Below are 22,551 nucleotides of genomic sequence, written 5' to 3'. Positions count from 1 at the left end.
CAAATTTAATGCGTGCAGGCCAAGGGCAGTAATGAATGAACCAAAAATACTGGATCGATTTTAATCATGTTTTCATTGAGTGACATAGGCATATATATTTTATGCCCGTGCAAAGTCGGAGCGGGCCGCTATGTTTTTATATACAACGTTCATATTTTTTCTGTAGTGTATTTAATTTAGTATCAGCATTGCACCCGTGCGAAGCCGGGGCGGGTCGCTAGTTTTAGATAATGTTAAAAGCTCTAACTATAAATTAAGTGCAGATAATATCACAGATAACAAGTTCAGAATTCTTTATTGCCTGATGAGCATTTAAGTCTTCTTACACGACCACTTTAATCTTTTTTATGGAAACTTAGGTAATTTGATTAAATAACAAGAATAATAGTTGGACGATATCATCAGGATATAAAAGCAATGGAGATATAATACCAGGGATGATAACTGATGTTGATCACTTTACAGGGAACAACAAAATACATCACATCGTTAGACAAACTACGCAAGAAACTCCGAACAAAAAAAGGAGACGGAAATACAAAAAATAACTATGATTTTTTCAATTCAAATGCATCATCTTTTTATCAAATAATATGATAGAATTATAGGAAAAAAAACTCAAAAATACATAAGATTTGAGTAGGTTAGTTTAAAAATAAGTTATCTATATTTATCATTAGTTGATAACAGATTATTTATAGTATACTGTCAGGTACAATTACTTGCACAATTTAGACAAATAAATCTCAATAGCAGGTTGATTTTTACAGTCTTGTTTACGCATAGTATTTTTGTCACAAATAATTATCCTTCTGGCTCTAGTTGCTTTCTGATGATGTTGTGCCTAATCACATATATTGGTCGACCAAAAATACATTTTTAAACATATGTTTATAATTAGTTAAAATACGTCTGAGGAAAAAAAATTAAATATCCATTTGCTTTGGGATATATATGTTTATTTAAAAAAATTAATTGTTAAAAGAAATATATTCTAAGGATTTTTTGTTCGTTCCGTTTATATCTTATATACGACGATGATTTGTTATTGAAATATGAAATATAGTACACTTCTTTTAGATGAAAACGTATGGCAGTTAACTACAAAAACTTCACAGTCACAATTTACAATAATCAATATAGTGCTGAAATATACAGACAAATAAATATGTTGGAATTTTTATAAAAGGGGCCAAATATAGAGTAGATCATAATTTATCAAAAACCATTTCTTGAAGAAATCGTAGTCGTACCACTCGTAGTCTTTAGAAATTCGTGGTTATATTTATCTGCTACCAGTTGAATGCAATTTATGAGTATTAATTTTAAAAATTCAAGAAACACACAGGGTAAATACCAATGCCGTTACTGGAAACAATATGAAATTAAAAACCTTCAAAACCCATGCAGGACTAGGACAAAGGGGGTTCAGTTCAACCCTGTTTATAACATTAATAGGCGAAATGAATGTCAATAATGCAAACAAGACTAAATTTAAGGCATAAAAATGGAAATAGAGAAAGTACAAATGTTAGTAGTAGAATAAACTGATCATAACACCTACAGAAAATCTTAAACAGATAGAATATGATACTAGAGAATATGGAAGGACAATAATTATAAGCAAAACGAAAAACGAAGAAAGTCATGGTGATAGGAGAGTCTGAAGCAATCAATATCAAAATTGAGGATGTAAAAATAGAAATCGAAACTAATGGAAGTTAAGAGATGGACATGAATGCCACAACTGGAAAAGCCTGAAGTTGTACGTTGGTATAATAAAAATGAAATATCAAGCAGAACGAAAATGGTTGTGTATGAAGCAATTTACAGACCAATCCTAACATTCGGTTGCAAGACGTTGGTATTGTCAAAGAGATATAAAAAGTACGATACAAGAAGCGGAATCAAAGGAAGAGAAACGAACCTGGCATCAGAGAAATACTTTAAATGAGACCATGAAAATACCAGTGGAAACAAGAAGACAACACAGACAAAAAACGGAAGGAAATTCTTGCACGTACTTTTTTTGACTAACACTATACTTTTTCAGGGAGTTATTATAAATGACGTTAGTTTAATATATCATTTTGCCTAACCCATTATTTAAAAACAAGTATTTAAATCGTCGTCCAACTTTGGCTGACGGGTCGACTGATTCACTTTACGACAGAAAAATGATTTAGCGTCGTATAAAATTCACCGTTAACGTAGGCGCCACGGATAGGAGGCACCTCGACCACCAGAGCCTTGCAATAGCCACTCGTCCTATATTTTTATTATTTTGTGATCGTCTTATTCCTGTCTATAACTGTACTTCATAGCTGAATCGCCTCTGATTATTTTTTGCACTTAACACACACACTCAGACACAATTTATAATGGCTTGAAGGGTTACTGGGAACATGTATTTATATGTGATAATATTTATGTGGTAATAGAATGCCTAAAAAATATTTAAAATACTTTTTTAACGACATTTACCGGAATTGATATCAGTTCTCGCTCGTAATTATCTTTTTTACGTCTCGAAAAGATAAATTGAGTTTCTGAAAGTGAAAGAAGTCTAAATAAGATAAGGGGAAGTGTTTGATGAGTTTTTGGTCAAAACTTGTCTTCAGTGATAGTTCTGAGCACGTTAAAAAGAAACTAGTAGAACTTTGTGGTGAAAACATTAAAAGGTTTCCAAAAAAGTATCAAAAAAGATAGCGTAATCATAAAAATGTCGAAGTATTATAACTGCTCGACAACAGTGGTCCTTCCCGAATTTTTTTGTATATATATATTTTAAAGTCTCCTTTTACCAACTAGGGGTTTATCTGGACTGGACCTACAGTTAACGTGGGCTCCGAAGCATTGTCCTCGGTATTAAGCCTACCGACTGGCAAGTGACGAACTTAGAAATCATCCCAGAAGACATCCGGTCTTACCCAGTCTGGTTACTGGCGTGAGTGGGATCATTTTCCTTGTCGGATTTTGTACTCTTGCCTAGGATAACCATAAACATAAATTTACGACCATGCCCAAGCAGAATTCGTACCCGCGACTATCGCAACAGTAAGTGGACCATCCTGTAGCCTTTGCCACTGCGCCACCAAGCCGGCTTCTTCCTCGGAAATTGAAGAGACTAATAATTTTGATGTAATATAGTTATTCGAGTGAAGATGACTAGATTATTGCAGTTAATAATTAGTTGTAATAGGTGTGGCATGCGCTTAAAAAAAAATAAATAGACTTTATCTAAGATCCAAGAATCTTCTTTCCGCAAATCCGATTTTTTTTCTTCTAAACATAAATGACGATTTATCATTTCTTTTACTTTGCCGATTTTATTTTTATAATAATTATTTGTTTGTTTTTAATACAATTTATCATATTACTGTCTAATGCAATATTTTTAGAGACTGGACACTCAAAATTTCACACACTAAAAATCTGGAACAAAGTCCTCTGTTCCAGTTTTTATCCGTTATAAAAATCACAAGGCAAGCTTGAGATGAACTAACAAAGTGCGGTACTCTAAACAAACTAAATGACAGACCTTCAAACTGACCATCTATACTTACTACTTTATTATAGAGCGCATTTGTGACAACTTAATGACAAAAATAATTTGTAATATTCCTATTAAACGGACTTTTTAAACTGATTAAATTCCAATACTTTATTGACAGGATATATACTGCAGTTACTTTAAAAATGTATATATATATATATATATATATATATATATATATATATATATATATATATATATATATATATTTAATAGATAAATATTTGGCAAAAAAAAACAATGTTGAATATTTGAATTAACTGGTATAAAATAGCATTTAAGATATCAATAACTGTACACAAAAATGTGCATCTCATACTCGAAAAGTTCTTTTTGAATATTGTTAATCCGTTTATATAACATAACTTCATACCTCCACATGAAAAGGAGTTTGCAGACAAAAGTAGACAGAACTGATAAAGATCCTATCAGTACCCAGTATATCCTACTACTATTGTTTCCCTATACTGTCTGATTACTGGTCAAATAAACGTAGACTTCTCCGATAGCAGAGATCTCAGTGACGACATTAAAAACCAACCATCTAAAACTATACCCATCTTAAAAATGTGTTATCTCTGTTGACATTACATACGACCAAGATATATTGATAACTGTTAGTTATTTTAAGATTAATATTGATCACTGAATGAGAAAAAGCCAAGGATCAATTTGGCGAAATATAATTATTTTAGTACAGTTAGTTATGAGTAACTAGAATGACAAGTTGCGATGATGTCAGTTTTGTGAACCAGCGCATTTTAAATAAACTCCACATCCTTGGTGCGAGCCCCTTCCGCATGCAGCTTGATCGTTCAATTCGTGCGTTTTTGTTTAGAGCGATCGTGTCTCGTCCTATGGTCAACAAGTTATACGATTTTGAAGGCTTTCTAAAAACGCCAACCAGTCGTACGAAAATAAAATAAGGTTAAACGTACTCGAAATGAAAACATACGGCACAGACAGCGCAGTGCAATGTATCGTTAAAGAAAAACATTTAATTAGGAAATAGTAAAATAATAACTAATTTGTTTTCTTTATTCGTTTTACTGCCTGTTTTCTTTTAAATTGAATCTAATAATAAATGTCTTTCAAAATGAGCGCGTCTTTTTCTAAGTTCGTTGATAAAACATAGAATTTCAACTGATTTCCAAGAATATTTATTTATTAGGTTTCAGAATTGGTTCGCAGCGATTTTAACATAGATACTTAGCTTTAACAGGTCATTTGAAAAGTCTCCGGACTACCATAGTAAAACACATTTTTTTGGCAAAATTAGTTTTTTTATTCAACATAATTTCCTTCAAGGGTGATACACTGATTATAGCGACTTTGCTTCAAAATAGGGCTCAGTTTCGGCGATTCGACGAAAATTTCTTCCCAGCAAACATTCTTTTGAGATCTGAGAACAGGAAATAGTCGTTGGGGGCCAGATCTGGAGAATACGGTGGATGAGGAAGCAATTGGAAGCCCAGTTCATGGATTGTTGCCATCGTTTTCAATGACTTGTTTCACGATGCATTGTCTTGATGAAGAAGCACTTTCTTTTTCTTCAAATGCGGACGTTTTCGGCGATTTCGTCCTTGAAACGGGCCAATAACGCTACGTAATAGTCGCTGTTGATTGTCCTTACTATTTCAAGGCAGTTCAAAAAGCAATATTTTATCAACACGCGAAATTTATACACGCATCTTTTGAGGGTTAGGGCTAATAAAAAAAATATATATTTAATTCTAGTAGAGCCATAAATGTGTCAGGCCGGGAACTTTACAATTGACCTGTTAGATGAAAATGAAGACAATATTATTGCAAATAATGTCAATTTAACCACCGATCATTGTACTTATTAGAAGAAGGTATGCGCAAACAGAAGAAATATTATAATCAGAACTAGAACCTGGCTTTTTTGAACACTTATTTTAATTCTATTCTTCGGTATGAGCCTGAAACTTAGACAATGTGACGTATTAAGGCTATTATACATGGTCCTTCCTAAGATCAGAGACGCATATTAGAATGGTTTAGACGAGTCTGTCGAATGAAAAATGAACAAATGCCTGTCACAAATAAGAAGAGGCTAATGTAGGAAATTATTTGCCGGCTCACGAGAGAGAATTCAGTAGACATAAGTATACAATGTTGTGATTTGACACAAATATTATTTTATTCCACTTCAAAACTACAAAAACAGAGAAAATAGAGATTTAACTTTTTTATGGGCAATGTTAGAGAAATGTTTCGCGACGTCCAATATCTAGATGTCACTACTTTGAACTTATTACTTGTTTTAATCGCTATCTTAAGATCCGAGAAGGCATTTGATCGGTTCATTTCGTTTCCAAACTTGCCGAAAAAGCGATACTACACGCTTTAAACAGTTTCACACACGCACACAACATAATCTCGAGCGAACAATTCAGTTTCCGTGCCAAACACTCAAGCCTTCATCAAGCTGCGCGCGTTGCAGCAACAATCCACCAGGCATTAAGAAAAAAAAAGTTCATTTTGTTTCTCTGGGGCATTTATTTTGTTTTGAGTATCATTTTCTGATTTCGCAAGTAAAGAACAGTGCTTTTAGCGTTTTACTACGTTTTCGAGACTAAATTATAGCCAAATGAGATCATTATAATGTATATTCGCTCTAAAAAGTGTAACCAGGTATACGAAAAGCTAAATAATGAGACACAGCTTTCCATTCAAGAAGTTTACGACTCTTACTTAAAAAATAGATAGGTTCTGTAAGAGATCTCAAATTATATGGATTAAACATGTGTGGTGTGATGTGACTTAGCATTGTTTTTACCTGGTATGTATATAGAGAGAATAGAGATAATTATATAAAAATGGATGAGGAACTTGTTTTCGATATAATAAAACAAAAGGCAGAACTCTTATAGATCCTATTAAATTAAACGCAATAATGAAATGTGAAATACTGGTACCTGTAATAGAGGTTTAAACGGACCAATGAAACTACGGGAATGGGCGATTATAACACCACCTAGATATTGGACGTAGCGAAACTTTTCCCCAGAGACCTCTACTGACTATATAAATTACGTTCCGTCAAGATAACAGCGTTATAGATCTATAATTTTTTAAAAATGGCGAGTTTGTATCTGAAAACAAAAAAAAAAGACCTGTGAAAATCACTTCTTTCAGATTTTCGCTTAGAAATAAGAAGTTTTACAGTAACGGTATCACCAGAAAAAGAGACAAAAGTCATTGACCAGTGTTTGTAATTCATATAAATAGAATAAAAACATTAAAAAAAGTTAAACTCATAAAAATTAAACAATCTACTGGTACCATGAACAAGATTGCTGTCTTATTTTCTATCAGTATCTGCATACAAAGACGTTAACATAACATATCGGCCACCGATCAACATCTAAAGCGCGTTGATGTATCACATCGACGTTCGGATCTACTCTCGCGTCCGATATAGTAACAAAAACTGATCCACACTCACGTAACTCTTACGTGTCGGCCATATAATCGGACGTCATCTGCGAAACGCATAAGAAAGCAAATTGCAACGCCGCCAAACCGTAAATAAAAGAATTTACTTTTAACTTGGTCGTTTCAGGGAAAGTTTCGATTCCGTTTACAGTCGGACGACGAGCGCGGACATACGAATATTCCCTCTTCCATTTCTATTCGTCTCGTAATCGGCGGGTTTCAAAATAGCGAAAAAAACGTCTCGTTTAACATAAATTTATTAGATTATTCAGAAAGACAATGAACTCTAAATGAAAATAGAAAAAAATCTAGTATCAGATGTCTCAAAAGAAAGTTGATATTTAGCAGTTTGATTAAATAAAGGTCTGAGGTAAAAAGTACACAATTTATGAATTTATACAACGTGGGGCAAAAGTCCCGCTACCATTTTGATTGGCTAGAACTTTGCTCAAAGAAAAGATAAGTAAGCTTGGTTTTTATAAAAAGTTTATTTGGTCTTTACAATTTTTTTTTCGTTATGATTGAAAAATTATATCGGCTAAATGGAGACGGCGATTCGCTATTTAACCTTCGAGGCTAAATTTCTTCAATTTCGTGACGAAGATTGTCTTTAAGCTGTGAATCGTATGGGGCTTATTCACATAAACTTTTGATTTTAAAAAATCTCATAAGAAAAAGTCTGATGCTGTTAAATCCGGAGATCTGGCTGGCCATCCTAAATCGCCACTTCGCGAAATTAGTCTTCATGGAAAAATGTCATTCAATAATTGAATTGTTGAACGAGCTGTGTGTGCGGTGGCCCCATCTTGCTGAAACCACATGTCTTCTAGCAGTTTGCAGTACCTAATGTATCAATAATATTCTTTAGAAGTTTATTCTGGAAACACTAGACCATTTGAAGGATGCTCTTAGCACAACCCTAGAGTTTAATGCCATCAATGTTGCTATAATATAATTTGAATCGTTAAAAATAATATGGTCCTAATGGAAAATTCTTCTTCAGAAATGCAAAAGTAAAGGCCGATCAAAATCAAGCCTAAATCAAAGGACTCACGCTAAGATGGTAGCATATATGGTCACTTTGGGTGAATGAATATTTAAGTTTTAAAACTTTCGCGCCCATATCATACCACCTCGTTTTTGTCATCATACCACCAAAGTTTTCTTTTGCGGCACCTGATATTTCCATTTTTATGGTTTTCGATAAGATGTAATACGTTTCGAAATTGAATTCTGAAGACTTGACTTATACAAAATAATTATTTATTAACAAAGTGTTGAGCCGCCATCGGTTCTTAAATTCAGCTACAGTTAAGTGGAATAGAACGTAGTCTCTGCATAGATTCCAAGGAGATGCTGTCAAATTATTTTGAAAAGATCCACCAATTAATTGAAGGATGTTGGAGATGGAAATTTACTCCTCATTCTACACTCCAAAACTCACTATAATTATTCCATTAAGTTGAGTTTTGGCGATTGTGTTAACCAGGGAAGATGTTGAACCTTTTTGGCTGTATATATGGGTGCATTATCATCTTCGAATATGGCTGTATTTGGCTGCAATATGTTCGTCATAGTAAAAACTTTATCATTGGGGATGTCGAGATATTCATCGTAGTAATCGGGACGGTGATGTGAATGAGAAGATGAGCTTCATACTTGAGTGTAGGAAATAAGCAATCCAGATCGTAAGCCGGTATTTTGTAGGAAATAATGTAAAGTATGGTTGATCGGACCATACCACATTCTTCCAATCATCAAATGTCAGTGTTTTACAATTTTTTACACCATTTTTCCATGACACCCTTCCATGAATGTCAGCTTTGTAGGGCTCCCACCGTACTGTTGTTGTTGAAACAGTATTACTCAAGTGAGAGTTGAGTTTTGTCGCGATAGTTGTATATGGTCTGTTCACTATTCCTCACTATTTGGATGATGCTTTACCATGTTTTGTGCATACTGTTATTACTGTGGAGACTGTTGCTCGAAAAACATTAAAACATTCAACTGTTTTCACTACAGATGTTCCTGCTAACCGAGCACTAACGATTCAATCTATTCATTTGTGAGATCAAATATTTCACCAATTATCAAATATACCTTGGAATCCATCTTGACGGTAAATTAAATTGGAAGCATCACGTTAGACAAAAAGCAAAACACATTAGAACCAAAATAAAACAACTATACTGGTTAGTCGGATACTCCCAACTTGATCTAAAATCAAAGAGGTTGATCTATAATACAATTATAAAGCCAATTTGGACCTATGGGGTGCAAATATGGGGTTGCACTAAAAATTCAAATCAACTACTCATACAACGCTGTCAAAACAAGGTTCTTCGATTGATTACCAATTCCTATCGCTATATAACCAACGAAGAACTGCACGATGATCTGGAAATCAAATGGATTTGCGAAGTTTTCCAAGATTTCGCTTTGAAACACGAAAGATTACTAAATCATACTAACGTGGAAGCTATACAACTGCTGGACAGCGCGCAGGATGTCAGGAAATTGAAACGAACAAAACCATACGAACTTATATAAAGTGTATACATTTAGTGTAAACTATAGCTATAAGTTAATAAGTAATAAATAATTATAATTTTATAACTGAGGAATACATACTGATGTATTTTCTCGCACACGTCTTGCTTGTTAATTAATCCAAGTACATAGGAAAAGTAGTAATAAATTAATTGTAAATTAAGATTGTAATAAGCGTATCTAATAAAGATGTTATAAAAAAATTTATCAAATAGAGCAACACACGTTTCATATTTCCATAAGCTTTCTAGCGTAGTTTCGTGTCCTACATTTTTCAGGATCGCCAAGGAATTGAAAATGACGACATATTTACTCTCATTCCAATTGATTCGCCATTACTTCGTCCAACTGTTAGTTTTCTTTAAGATGCTTGCAAATTTATTGCTGCTAGTATAATTATCTCTACTTGCAGTCATTATAGCAATATTATTAACCGAAACGTAGCTATTGTATTAATAATTAGTTTAACTATTTAAACTGGTCATGTTTAAGACATCAATATTCTCAGAACTATTTGGAAAACTTGTTTATCTTATAAATAAGTCTTCTAAACTTATGATTATAAACGTTAGCAATAAAGACTGTTGAATTACTTGTAGCACTGTCAGCATCTCGTCCTGTACTTGTGAATGTTGAACATTTATGAGTGTCCATGCGTATATCAAATTGTAAAATATTTTAGCTGTATGTGTAAGACTGTTTGTAGTATTTCTGTCACTGAGGTGATGTCACTCCATATTTTTGTTTACTGGCGGCCTTGAACACCCTTAAATTAAATCGACTATTTCATTATGCTATCATTACGCGGTCCTGTTAGATGCAATTTACGTCGGAAATAAACTCCGAACGGTCAGAAGCGTCGAAGGTAAGTCGAAGGCACTTTGTTTTTCGTCACAACGTATGTCGTTTTTACTCATTTCGTGCGGAAATCGAGCGACTAAGGCCATTCGAGCGAAACCCGATAACCTTACGTACGGATTGAGTCATTTTGTTGTCGTTCTTTGTGATGGAATCATGCGCCGTACCGTTTCCTAAACATTTATGATATTTTCTACTATCTGATATTTATTTCATAGCTTGTCTGGTAAAGTAAATGTTAAGAGTAAGTCGTAGGTTATTTCAGTTTATATTAGGTGCTTGCATGATGAGGATATATCACTTATGGACAATAAAAAAGTATTTAATGAAAAAATATTGTAAAATATCTCTTTTTCCCCTCCTTTTGGCAACACAGTGATACCGTCTTGAAGAAACGACGTTGGATACAATCATAGATCCATTTTGGCACTTTTTTAGCATTTCGAAACCGCATGTTAAACAAAATCATGTTGAATCGATCTAAAAGTGATAATCACAAAGGCCTATGTCTGATGAGTCCGCTAGGCGCGGAGAACTTCTCATTCGAAATGCAACAATGTATTCTCAACAACTCTTGCAACATGTCTTCGACTGTTCTAATGCAAGAGCATGACTTTGCGCCTTTTATTCACTATTGGTAATCTTGGTGTAGATAGACGATTTTTTTAATCTAAAAGGCATATGGTACACATATTACAACTAGTTATTAACTGCAGCTATCTAGTAATGTTTCCTCCATATTGATCTTAAAGTCCAGATCTTTGACCTAACCTCAATTTGTATTTGGTGGAGTATTATGTACTCCAGATAGTTTTAAGACATGTCACAGTTTTCACGCATAATTTAACTATATTAATTAAAAAGTTTATTTGAATCTTCAACCTCCTGGTATATCCACTGTTGTCGGGCAGTTTAGTTTTAGTACTTCTGAAATGACGATTAGAAATATATGATTTGAGAATCTGACTCATCTGGCTAAGTAATTTGTTTGCCAACTTGTATTCGAGGTGCTCATGTCACACTCAGAAATATAGCTGAACAATTTTGTATGCGCCCCATCAATCAAGCAAGTGTTGAGTTTGAGTGTCAATTGTTTCTAAATCCAAACTGGTGAGCCTATATCACGCCTACATTTCTTCACTAGTTTGTTCATTAGTTTGAGGCGTTTTAAGAACAAGATCGATATGATGTTTTATCGCTGGAAGATTTATCTGGTTTAGAGATCATAATAATTTCCGCAGTGCTTAGATACTGCTAGTTTTGTTATATCGTTTCCTGGCAGTTTTTAAGTACTTCGTTTCATCGCTAGTCAAAATACGCCTCTTCTTCTTCTACCTGCCAAGCAAGGAAAACGCGTTGAAACAGTTCGAAACGGTATCTTCTGTTAATTTATGTGATAGCAATTTTCACTCTTTTTGGATCTTTATCATAGCATACTTTATCTGGAACCAGTTGATTCATCAACTACTAAGCTGTCCGAAACTTCAATAAGTTCTACAATTGTCTTCGAAGTTTTAGATCCGGATATATTAGATTAAGGAACATTAAAAAAAAAGAAAGAAAGAACTGGAGTTAAAATATGGGAAACTGTATTGGTTAATTAGAAGAAAATCACAATTCTGAGAACCCAATAAATTTGCTATTATACAGGCAAATATTGAAACCTATATGGATATGAATTCAATTATGGGGCTCTTCCACGTGATGTAATACGTATAAAATACAAGTTTTCTAGAACAAAGTTCTGAGAAGTATTGTAGGTGCCCCGAGATATAATAGGACTTACTACTTACACAAAGACATTCGGATACCGACTGTCATTCAGGAAATCAAGAGAACTGCAGGGAGACAAGGGGATAGATTGCAATCTCATGTCAATACCGACATAATACAACCCTTGGATAACATCAGGACAGGACACAGACTCCAAGAAAGAATCAAACCGTTTGATATTGTGTAGTATAACTAGTGTAGTGAGGTGAATTTAACAAAAAGACAACACTATTAAGACATAAACATTATTGCACCAGAGACTAACATAAGGCCGATGAATCCTCCTAGATATATACCTAGATTTAAGTTGTTGTAAAGACCAATTGTAGATTAGTCGGCAAGGACAAGTAAGAATGTAATAAGTAAATTGAAAAAATATCGAAAAACCCCTTAACGCTCCGCTGTTCACCTCTGCCGTACGAATTTCCAGAAAATTACCCAAATTCCCCTACCACCATGTACCCTACAGGGCACGATCAAAAAACGAACGCTACAAATTCATCAAACAAATAATATTCTATCGGTTCTTGAACATCGAACATGTAGTGGAGAGACAACGGTGGACCTTCGAAAAAGTCCTATTTCAGTGTCACGCACACACACACACACATACGTACGGTCGAGCGTTACGTAACGGCAGCCCAATAGCGTAATTGGCAATCGCCATAGAGAAATTTTTAAAACAGAGCACTACCACTGCCGTATCTCGGTAGTGGTGGTGGTGGCGACTGACATTGAATTTGGCGGTCAACTGTCGAGGAGTGGAACCGACCTTAAATCTTTCGATCTCGACTTAAGGCTGAATCGGACGACGAACGCTTTTGGAATTTTATTTGATAGACAACTAATCAACGTACGGGGTTCGATCAATTGTTATTCATGGATTTCATTAATTTATTAATCAGTGATAAGTTTTGATTTGTACCAGGAAGAAAAGACACCTCCATTTTACTTAAACAGTTTTGTTTAGCGTTGGTAACTATCGACTGAAAACAGTGGAAATAGTGAATAGTGACAAAAAAGGATTATGTAATCTCACTAAAATACTAACTCGCGTATTTTTATTGTAATAAATGTCAAAAAACTGCAATGGAAAGCAAGCCACGGAAGCAACATGGATCAGTGGAATAATCTACCGTCGGTAGGCTGACTCACGCTATCCCTATATACAACAGGTCAATTGAAAAGTCCCCGGCATACCATAGTAAAACACATTTTTTTGACAAAATTAGTTTTTTTTATTCAAGATAATTTCTTTCAAGGGTGATACAATGATTATAGCGACCCTCCAAATTTTCGTTACCATTTCTGTAGTACGATTTGTCCTTTGCTTCAAAATAGCCCTCAGTTTAGGACATCACCTCTTCATTCAACGAAAATTGCTTCCCAGCGAGCATTCTTTTGGGATCTGAGAACAGGAAATAGTCGCTGGGAGCCAGATCTGGAGAATACGGTGGACGAGGAAGCAATTCGAAGCCCAATTCGTGGTTTTTTGCCATCGTCTTCACTGACTTGTGACACTGTGCATTATCCTGGTGAAGCAGCACTTTCTCTTTCTTCGAATGAGGCCGTTTTTCGGAGATTTCGTCTTTCAAACGGTCCAATAACGCTATGTAATAGTCACTGTTGATGGTCCTTCCTTTTTCTAGGTAGTCAATGAAAATTATTCCATGCGCACCCGAAAATACAGACGTCATAACCTTGCCAGCCGACCGTTGCGTTTTCCCACGCTTTGGAGCGGATTCATCGTGTGCAGTCCACTCGGATGACTGTTGATTGGACCTCGGAGTGAAATGATGGAGCCATGATTCAACCATTGTCACATATCGACGCAAAAACTCGAGTATATTAGGCCTGGCCATTTTCAAACACTGCTCCGAATTATCAACTCGTCGTTGTTTTTGGTCAAGAGTGAGCTCACGCGGCACCGAGCTTTCTCATACCCAAATATTCGTGAATGATATGATGCACACGTTCAGTTGATATTTTAAGAGGGTCTGCTATTTCATTCAATTTCAATTTATGGTCATTCAAAATAATTTTGTGGATTTTTAATATAATTTACCAATCCTTGATGGTTGATTTTCCTGGGGCAGTATCCGGAAACTCGGCATCAAGCCAAGTTTTTGCTTCAACTGTATTTTTCCCTTCAAAAAGTAATATTTTATCAACACGCGAAACAAATAACAAAAGTTGCTTCACTCAAAATGCTATAATTCACAAACTAATAATCCGACAGCTGTCAAATTTATACACGCATCTTTTGAGGAAACCAGGAAAATCAGCCATCAAGGAAGACGTGGTGAAATGAGCACCGAAGACGATGAACAAAAGAGATTGTTGAATCGCATTTGCCTGAAACTGAAACAGTCGATAGTAAAAAATAGTCAAATCAGTCAAACCTAAAATAGCCACTGAAAGTAGTGAACTGAAAAAATCGATAGTAAAAAGTAATAAACTCAGTCAGACCGAAAATAGTCGATAAAAAAAGGTAGTCAATTACTAAATAGTCGATAGCTGCCAACTTAAAAGATTTTGAAGACATTTTTGTAGACCAGTGTATTTTAAAAATTGTTCAAAGCAACAGCTGATACATGGGATCACACGTTCGGAAAGGAAACCTTACAATTATTTTCTACCCCGCATCCTTCAACACCCTCAGCCTTGACATTTTCCAAGTCAAACGGCGATCAGAGCGCGCCCAGAGCCGCCTTTACCAAAAAGCGCGCCTTTCTTCGCTCGTAGTTTTTCTCCCGCCAAAAAACGAAAAAAAAACACACACACACACACCAAATATCTTTCGCTAGATAGCACAGGCCGCGGAACGAGCGATTCTCTCTCAGTCGCCATCAAGTACGCGTTGCGCAAACCACACCAATTCGCGCCCGACAAAAGACGATCGACCGCGCGCTCGCTTGTTTTTTTTTCGCTTCCAATTTACGCGAGTGGTCCCTCCGAGCCCTGATTTCGACCAGAGATTTTTCAAAAAAGGTTTAACTAATCGACGGCCCCTATTGGTGAACTTAGTGACCTTTTATTACTGTGGAGTAGTGATTATTTCTGAGTAAAACAGATTATTTTGCTGTGTGGTGTAGAGGAGTGTATATTAACGCTACAATATTCCTCTTTTCTTGGATTACTTGATTCTTGTGCCTATTTTGTTTGGATATTATTTTCGCTTATGGATATCTTGAGGTAAGTATTTCAACGTCATTTCTCTGGATCACACAATAACTAATACAAAGACAATATTTCAACATATTATATATTTTATCACTACAATTAATAACAGGAAATTAATTACTAATTTAAAAAAAAAACAACTAAATCATTAGAACGGTTAATTCTTGAAATAAAAAGTGAACAGCACTACACTTTATCATTACAATCAAAAACAGAAAATTAATTATTATTTTAAAATAATAACGAACGCTTAATTCTTATATAAAACAACAAAAGTGAAAGAATCAAAAAGGTATCAATTAATCTTTTTTCCTAATTGTCCGACTATATGGAGAAATTGTTAAAGTGTGTGAACTACAACAAATCAGACTCATCAACCGAAACCGTTTGTTTGTTAAAAATTCTTCCCAAAAACCGTGCTGAAGAAGAAGAAGAAAAAGGAAACTTTCACTCCATACAGAGTTGTAGTTAAAAACGAGACGGTTTTACCAAAACGGACCAAATAAATGCAGAGTAATTCTTATGACATCAATTTGTTTATCGCGATATTAATAAGTACCTATACTGCCTGACTTTTTAATGGTACACGGCTACAATGTAAAAAGTGATTATATATTGTCAATGTTCTGATTCCAAAAATATCTCGCTATTTTCATACCCGTTCTACTTGTCACGATATATTACGAAAAATTTTAGCATTGTTCGAAGGCTTTTTAGCGTAGAAAACGATTTTAAATATCATCCAAAAATGGGTTATTATCTATCAATAAAACAATGTTAATAAAACCAAAATTACAGAAATATGCTTGTAAATTTTACATTTTTATACGGTATATATTTAAATTTCACTGTCAATGGGCCAAAAATCCTTTAAAACAAATAAATGCGAAAGCGTAAAACAAATTGAGCCTTAATTAACATTTTTTAGAATTTAATCATAATATAATATTTTAAAATTCAATCTGAAACAGATTGTTGTCAAAGAATGAAACAAAATAAAACCAATAAATTCAAAACTATAGAATAAATCAATTTGAATATATTAATACTCGTTTGATTTAAGTTTTTAAATAATGAGAAAAATGTTACCGAATGTTATATTACGATTTTATGTTTTAATCATCGCCAAAGGTGTAAGATGTAAGCACAACCTTTTTTATTTCTGTAAAAAAAATATTAATAGTAATTAAACAGTTTTTTTATAATTCACTTTTCAATATTATGTAAAATATAGTTAAATAAAATTACTAATATATATATATATATATATATATATATATATATATATATATATATATTGATCTTTAAATAATAACAATATGTGAAGGCAAATCTGATAGTACCATATTTAGCTAATTGGATATTTTTAATACTGTTCTAATATCATTAAGCATCATCAAACTCAAGAATTATTTTTATTTAAATCGTTAAAGATTGTAGTTTACATCCCACAAAAAGTAGGATCAATGCAAATCGACCTTTTCAGAAATAACCCTGCTAGATATGGTTTCGTTTTCGATTCATTTTCATACAATGGCCCATACGTGTTAAAAATGCAATAAAATCCAAAGGAGCCAAAATTGTTTTCATTATTAACGTATTAACACTTGAAAAAAAAATGATTGTCAGTATTTTCCTAAATATGAAGTATTAATCTAGAGTACTTGATAATATCCCACTTAAAATTAAACAGATGTTACAGATCCGTTAAAAAACGGAACGAATGAATCTAATATATCTCCTAATTCTACATATATTTATCGACAAAAAAAAGTTGAATTGAAAAAAATCACACGACACTAAATCTGCCGAAAACGATCGGTAAACGCGAGGTTTTATTTAAAAACTAAATGGAACGAATGTCATATATATCATATATTTATCAACCAAAAATGTAAAAAAGCGCACGACACTAAATCTGCTGGGTAAGACCAGTAACCAGAAAGTTTTTATTTAAAAATTCAATGGTACAGATCGATCAAATACGATTTCTAATTCTACTTATTTTAATCGACCGAAAAATCGAAAAAATTAGTTAAATTAAAAAAATACACTACACTAAATCTGCCGAATAAGGCCAATAATCAGGTTTTATACGAAACTTCAATGAAACCAATATGTCTTCTATTTCATTTATATTTATCGACCAAAAATAAATTAGTTGAATTTAAAAAAAATCACACGACTCTAAATCTGCCGAATAAGACTGGTAACCAAGACGTTTTATTTAAAAATTCACCGAAAAAAAAAATAGCGGGTGGTCGTGCGAACACTGTGCTTATAAATTCCAAAACGATTAAATCGAAATGAAAGTAAAAATTGATGGTTAAAAACCCAGTCGCCTAAAATATCGGTTTCACCAAAAACTTACGGTGTTACAGTCTGATAATTGCGGCCGTTATGCCAAATTTCTCCATTCGACGTTGCTCGGTACGGGAAAATAACATTATTATATGCCGCGGACTCTGATAAAGAAGTCGATCTGATGTAGAATCTTTGTTATAAAGTTTCGTTCCTACAGCTTTGTCGATGTAGGCTTTCTTTGCGAGATTTATTTATGAAATGTGAAAACGATTCTATGTAATATTCTGTTGTTTTGATAAAATTTAAGATTTATTCTTGATAAAAGAATCAGATTCATTAATAGTTAAGTAATAGGCGTAAAGTATTCATAATGTTCAATGTTAATGTAATATCGCTTAAGTAGCGAACAATTTGCAACTGTCCTTTTGTTTTCTATAGTAGTTTTTTTACCTACAGTTTTTTAGTGAATTTTTTGCTGCATCATAAAGTTTAATAGATAATTGGTTCAACAATTGAAATTGCTGATAACAATATTATCAATAGGAGCAATTTAGAAAATTTTGCGATAAAAAGTAATTCCCTCATTTTAACAAGGAACATAGGAGAGGGACCATTTTTGTTGCAGTTGAATTTTGAGGAATGTATAGAGCCAAGGCGATCCAATCTCCGTTAGAATTTTTAACCAAAAAAAAAACTGAAAGTAATATATGTTCAATGACAACTCCATCGTTTCTGTTTATTGACAAAACAACAAGTTGTTCACATCCAAAATACATTTAAACACTTTTTTGTCTTTCAATCAATAATCTTTCAACTGTGATTAATACAATACTAGCGACCCGCCCCGGCTTCGCACGGGTGCAATGCTGATACTAAATTAAATACACTACAGAAAAAATATGAACGTTGTATATAAAAACATAGCGGCCCGCTCCGACTTTGCACGGGCATAAAATATATATGCCTATGTCACTCAATGAAAACATGATTAAAATCGATCCAGTATTTTTGGTTCATTCATTACTGCCCTTGGCCTGCACGCATTAAATTTGGAGTAAAACAATTCCTCTTCCCCTATACTTACTATGAAGATTTCCTGCTATCTTTGGAATATCTAAATTCATACAATTTTTATTACATTACACATTTTTAAACGCAAATTTTAAATTTGTAACATCTCCGAAAATATTTGTTTAATTTACATGCTGTAAGGAACCATATTGATCTATATTAATTGCACACTGTATTTAAGGTACTTAATTCGATAAGGATTAATGCCGTATTGCTTAAAATAGCTTCGTAAATAAGCCATTTTCTCACGTAAAAAGTAAACAATAAAAATGGTTAATGTGGGTTATCCCTAAAAGATAAACATATACCATCGCGGACTTTTTTGTAGACCTTTTTATGGTGTACAATACTGTAGTACATTAATTTGATCTAACTCGTAGGGTTAGGCAGCGTTTTTGCTAATTGCTAAATAAGCCTAAAAAAATAGGTTAATTTACGATATCACGTTAGAAACCTCTAAAATTAGCAATGTTGCCTTAGTATATTATGCATCTATTATACATATAAACCTTCCTCTTGAATCACTCTATCTACTGAAAAAAACCGCATCAAAATCCGTTGCGTAGTTTTAAAGATTTAAGCGCACATAGGGATATAGGGACAGAAAAGGCGACTTTGTTTTATACTATGTAGTGATTCCTCAGTTAAGATAATGAATTTTGAAAAAAAAGTTCAACTGTTCAACAAGTTAGTGTCCAATTGGAAGTGTTCTGGCTCTACAAAATAAACAAATTAAGAGATCCTGTGTTATATTTAGAGATTGACGTCAAGGAAGGTGATGGTAACATGTTTTATTCATTACCCAATAAGAGGCTGTTTGTCTGATAGTACAATTAAAAATCTAGTGTTCAAAAATGGAAACTCTTAGGCTGCGCTAGCTGGATGAATTCTATTCAAACCTAACGCCTAACTGCATCTTGTAATTTGTATAAAAATAGTTAAAATATTGTAACACAAGGGTTGAAAAGTCTCGGGCGTAACAAAGAAACCGCAGTTTCTTAGTTTAAAATTTGCTTTATTCATTCATATAATCTCTATCCAGATCGACACAATCATTCCAGCGCCGCTGAAACATTTCATTAACACTTTTGTAGGACGATTTATCTTTTGCCTCAAAATAGGCCTGTCACCAGTTGCTATCTACTCAGATGACGATCGTTTAAATTCCAGAATGAGTGATAAGTCCATGTTTCATCCATTGTTACATCTTGACGCAAAAATGGTTACGTTTAAACATGGCTAAACACTGCTCAAAATCATCAACACGTTCTTGTTTTTGGTCAATAGTGAGCAAATGCAGCTTGAACAGAGCTTTCTTATAGTCAAATACTCATGCAATATAAAACCACACGTTCTTTTGATATCTTTGCGATGATAGCTAACTCACGCAACTTAACTGTTCGATCATACAAAACGATTTTGTAGATTTCTTTTAATGTTCTCTGGTGTTACCAACTCATTTGGACGTCTACTGCGTTCCGATGACGTTTGAAGTCAGCAAACCAACGTTTTATTGTTGTTTCTGATGGAGCGGAGTCTTTAGAACACGTTTCAAGCCATTGCTTCGCTTGAACGGTATTTTTTCCCATCAAGAAGCAGTGTAAAATTAAAATACGAATTGAATTGTTTTTGATACATTGGTTTAAAAATAACAAAAGTAGTGTCACTCTTAGCACAATAACTCATAAACTTATGGGTAGAATATCATGACATTTTTACAACTTTCTTGTAAAAGTTAGTACTAACTGAAAAAGTGGTGAATGCAATTAAACTAGCGCCATCTATGTATTAGGCCCGGGACTTTTCAACCCAAGTATTATTTTATATCTCAAATATACGTTGCTTTTTGTATTTCGTATTTTAAATACTTATGAGATAGTAATTTGTATTTTAATTATAGCAAAGCTATTGTAAAAGGTCTTTCTTTGTATGCCCACTTCTGTATAAATAATTTGTCGTTACCCTGTACAATATTATTATCAAGCAAGAATTAAGAAAACTATTCGACTAGTAATTAATTTTTTTTTTCGTGTAATTTAACGAGCACTAGAACTATATCGAACGAAGTGATTCGAAGGCTACGGTTTTTTGCCAAAATAAACACAAAATCCTATTAATTTATGTCGCTCGAAAAAAAGCTTAAACTCGTTCTTATGTATCGGTCGATAATTTATGCGGGATTCGGACGGATAACAAGCTCGAAGCGAGAAAGGTATGAATTAAAACTCGAAAATAGTAAATTTACATTTAATTCTCATATATTGTGGCAAAAACTTACTATCACTACTTCAAATATTGTTATTGGAAATATCTAACACTACAACAACAAAAAAAAGAACGCAACCCGGGGTGTCCCAAGTCAAAGGAAGATAAATCTGGAGAATAAGGCGGATACTAAAACAATGTGTACTTTAGCGCGTTGATTTTTCTTTTGTAATTGCATATGACATTAGATATGCTTAGTACAATCTTAATTTATAAAATTAATTTATTACTATTGTTCGGTTGTACTTGTCTCAATAAACAAGCAGGACTAGTGTTAGATGATTCCCAAATTAAAATTAAATTAGACTATTTAAGATACATTTAAGATTAAATACTTATACTCTATCTAACTTCTTCTGGTTTGGTTCGCTTCAATCTTCTAATTTCCTGCGTGCTGGTGTCCAGTAGCTGTATCGATTCTTTGTTGTTGTAAGTTAGTAATCTTATTTCAAGTTTTAAAGCAAAATCTTGCATAACTTCGTAAATCCGTTTAGTTTCGACGTCAACGTGTAGTTTATCTTTGAATACGGATCGTTAAACATTGGCAATTAATCGAAGAACTTTGTTTTGGCATCGTTGAACTACTAGTTGGTTTGATGGTTTGCTGCAACCTTATATTTGAACCCCAAGTCCAAATAGGCTTTATAACAAACTGATAAATAAGATTCCTTTGATTTTGAGTCTAATCTGTTCTGCCTTTTAGTTAACATGATGTTTCCAATTTAACTTGTCATCGAAATGAGATTCTTGAGGAATGTACAAATACAAACTCACTTCGAAGGCGAAAAAACAGGTTAATACCCCCATTACCGTCTTGTTTGGATTCAGGTCCGTTGATCAATACTGAGCAATCTAATATAATAATTGAAAAAAAAATCCAGGATTGTAGAACACTAAGAACCTATCTATAAACTATTCAGTTTATAACATGAAATTTACCATTCTTCCTCGAGAAATTTTCGTTAATAATTTCTTTATTTCCATTCCCTGACATCTCATTCATAAAATCAGAATAATATGTCCTTAATTTAGCTTCTGTACTTCAACTTATTTTGCGTCGATTAAACAACTAACGTACAGGCTACAATATATACTCCAATTCAACAATCAAAAGCATATGTGATACTTTAATAATGTCATTAAATCAATAATCAATCAATCAAGTATGGGTAATGTTCGACTCCGAATTCTATTCGACTATAATGCTCGAATAGTATTTCTTTTATCGTGTTATAACTTCAGTGTAAAACAACTTGCAGAGAATGATGAATAAAATAAATATTTGATAACAAAGAAATTTGTCCAGTTTTTCATCAGACCACTGTTAAATATTTTAAATATAAGAATAAGCTGTTATTCGGGAAATAATATTAATAAAAACCTGCCAAAAATTTAGCTACGCAAAAATATGATATGCAAAACTGCAGTGTTGTAATAAAATATATATCTACATACCTACCAAAATTATCATCTCCTTTCTATATGATGTCCGATGGTTTATCCCAGATTTACCATAATTTACTTCGGGC

General features: G+C 33.5%; 1 protein-coding gene across 2 annotated transcripts in view; it reads left to right on the top strand.

Annotated features, from left to right (window-relative positions):
* Positions 1–15,256: 15,256 nt before the first annotated feature.
* The window catches only part of Eip74EF (Ecdysone-induced protein E74), a 174,964-nt gene continuing 167,669 nt past the window's right edge, over positions 15,257–22,551 (top strand). For both annotated transcript variants that reach the window (XM_076402570.1, XM_076402569.1), the window contains exon 1: positions 15,257–15,394. The gene's annotated coding sequence lies outside the window, so the exon portion shown is untranslated. The remainder of the gene's footprint in view (positions 15,395–22,551) is intronic.

The sequence above is a fragment of the Rhynchophorus ferrugineus genome, unplaced genomic scaffold (genome assembly GCF_030347505.1).
Source record: "Rhynchophorus ferrugineus isolate W39M unplaced genomic scaffold, kcgeb_rfMv2 rfM4, whole genome shotgun sequence".
In the NCBI taxonomy this organism is placed as follows: domain Eukaryota; kingdom Metazoa; phylum Arthropoda; class Insecta; order Coleoptera; family Curculionidae; genus Rhynchophorus; species Rhynchophorus ferrugineus.
This window is presented reverse-complemented; position numbering and strand designations above follow the sequence as displayed.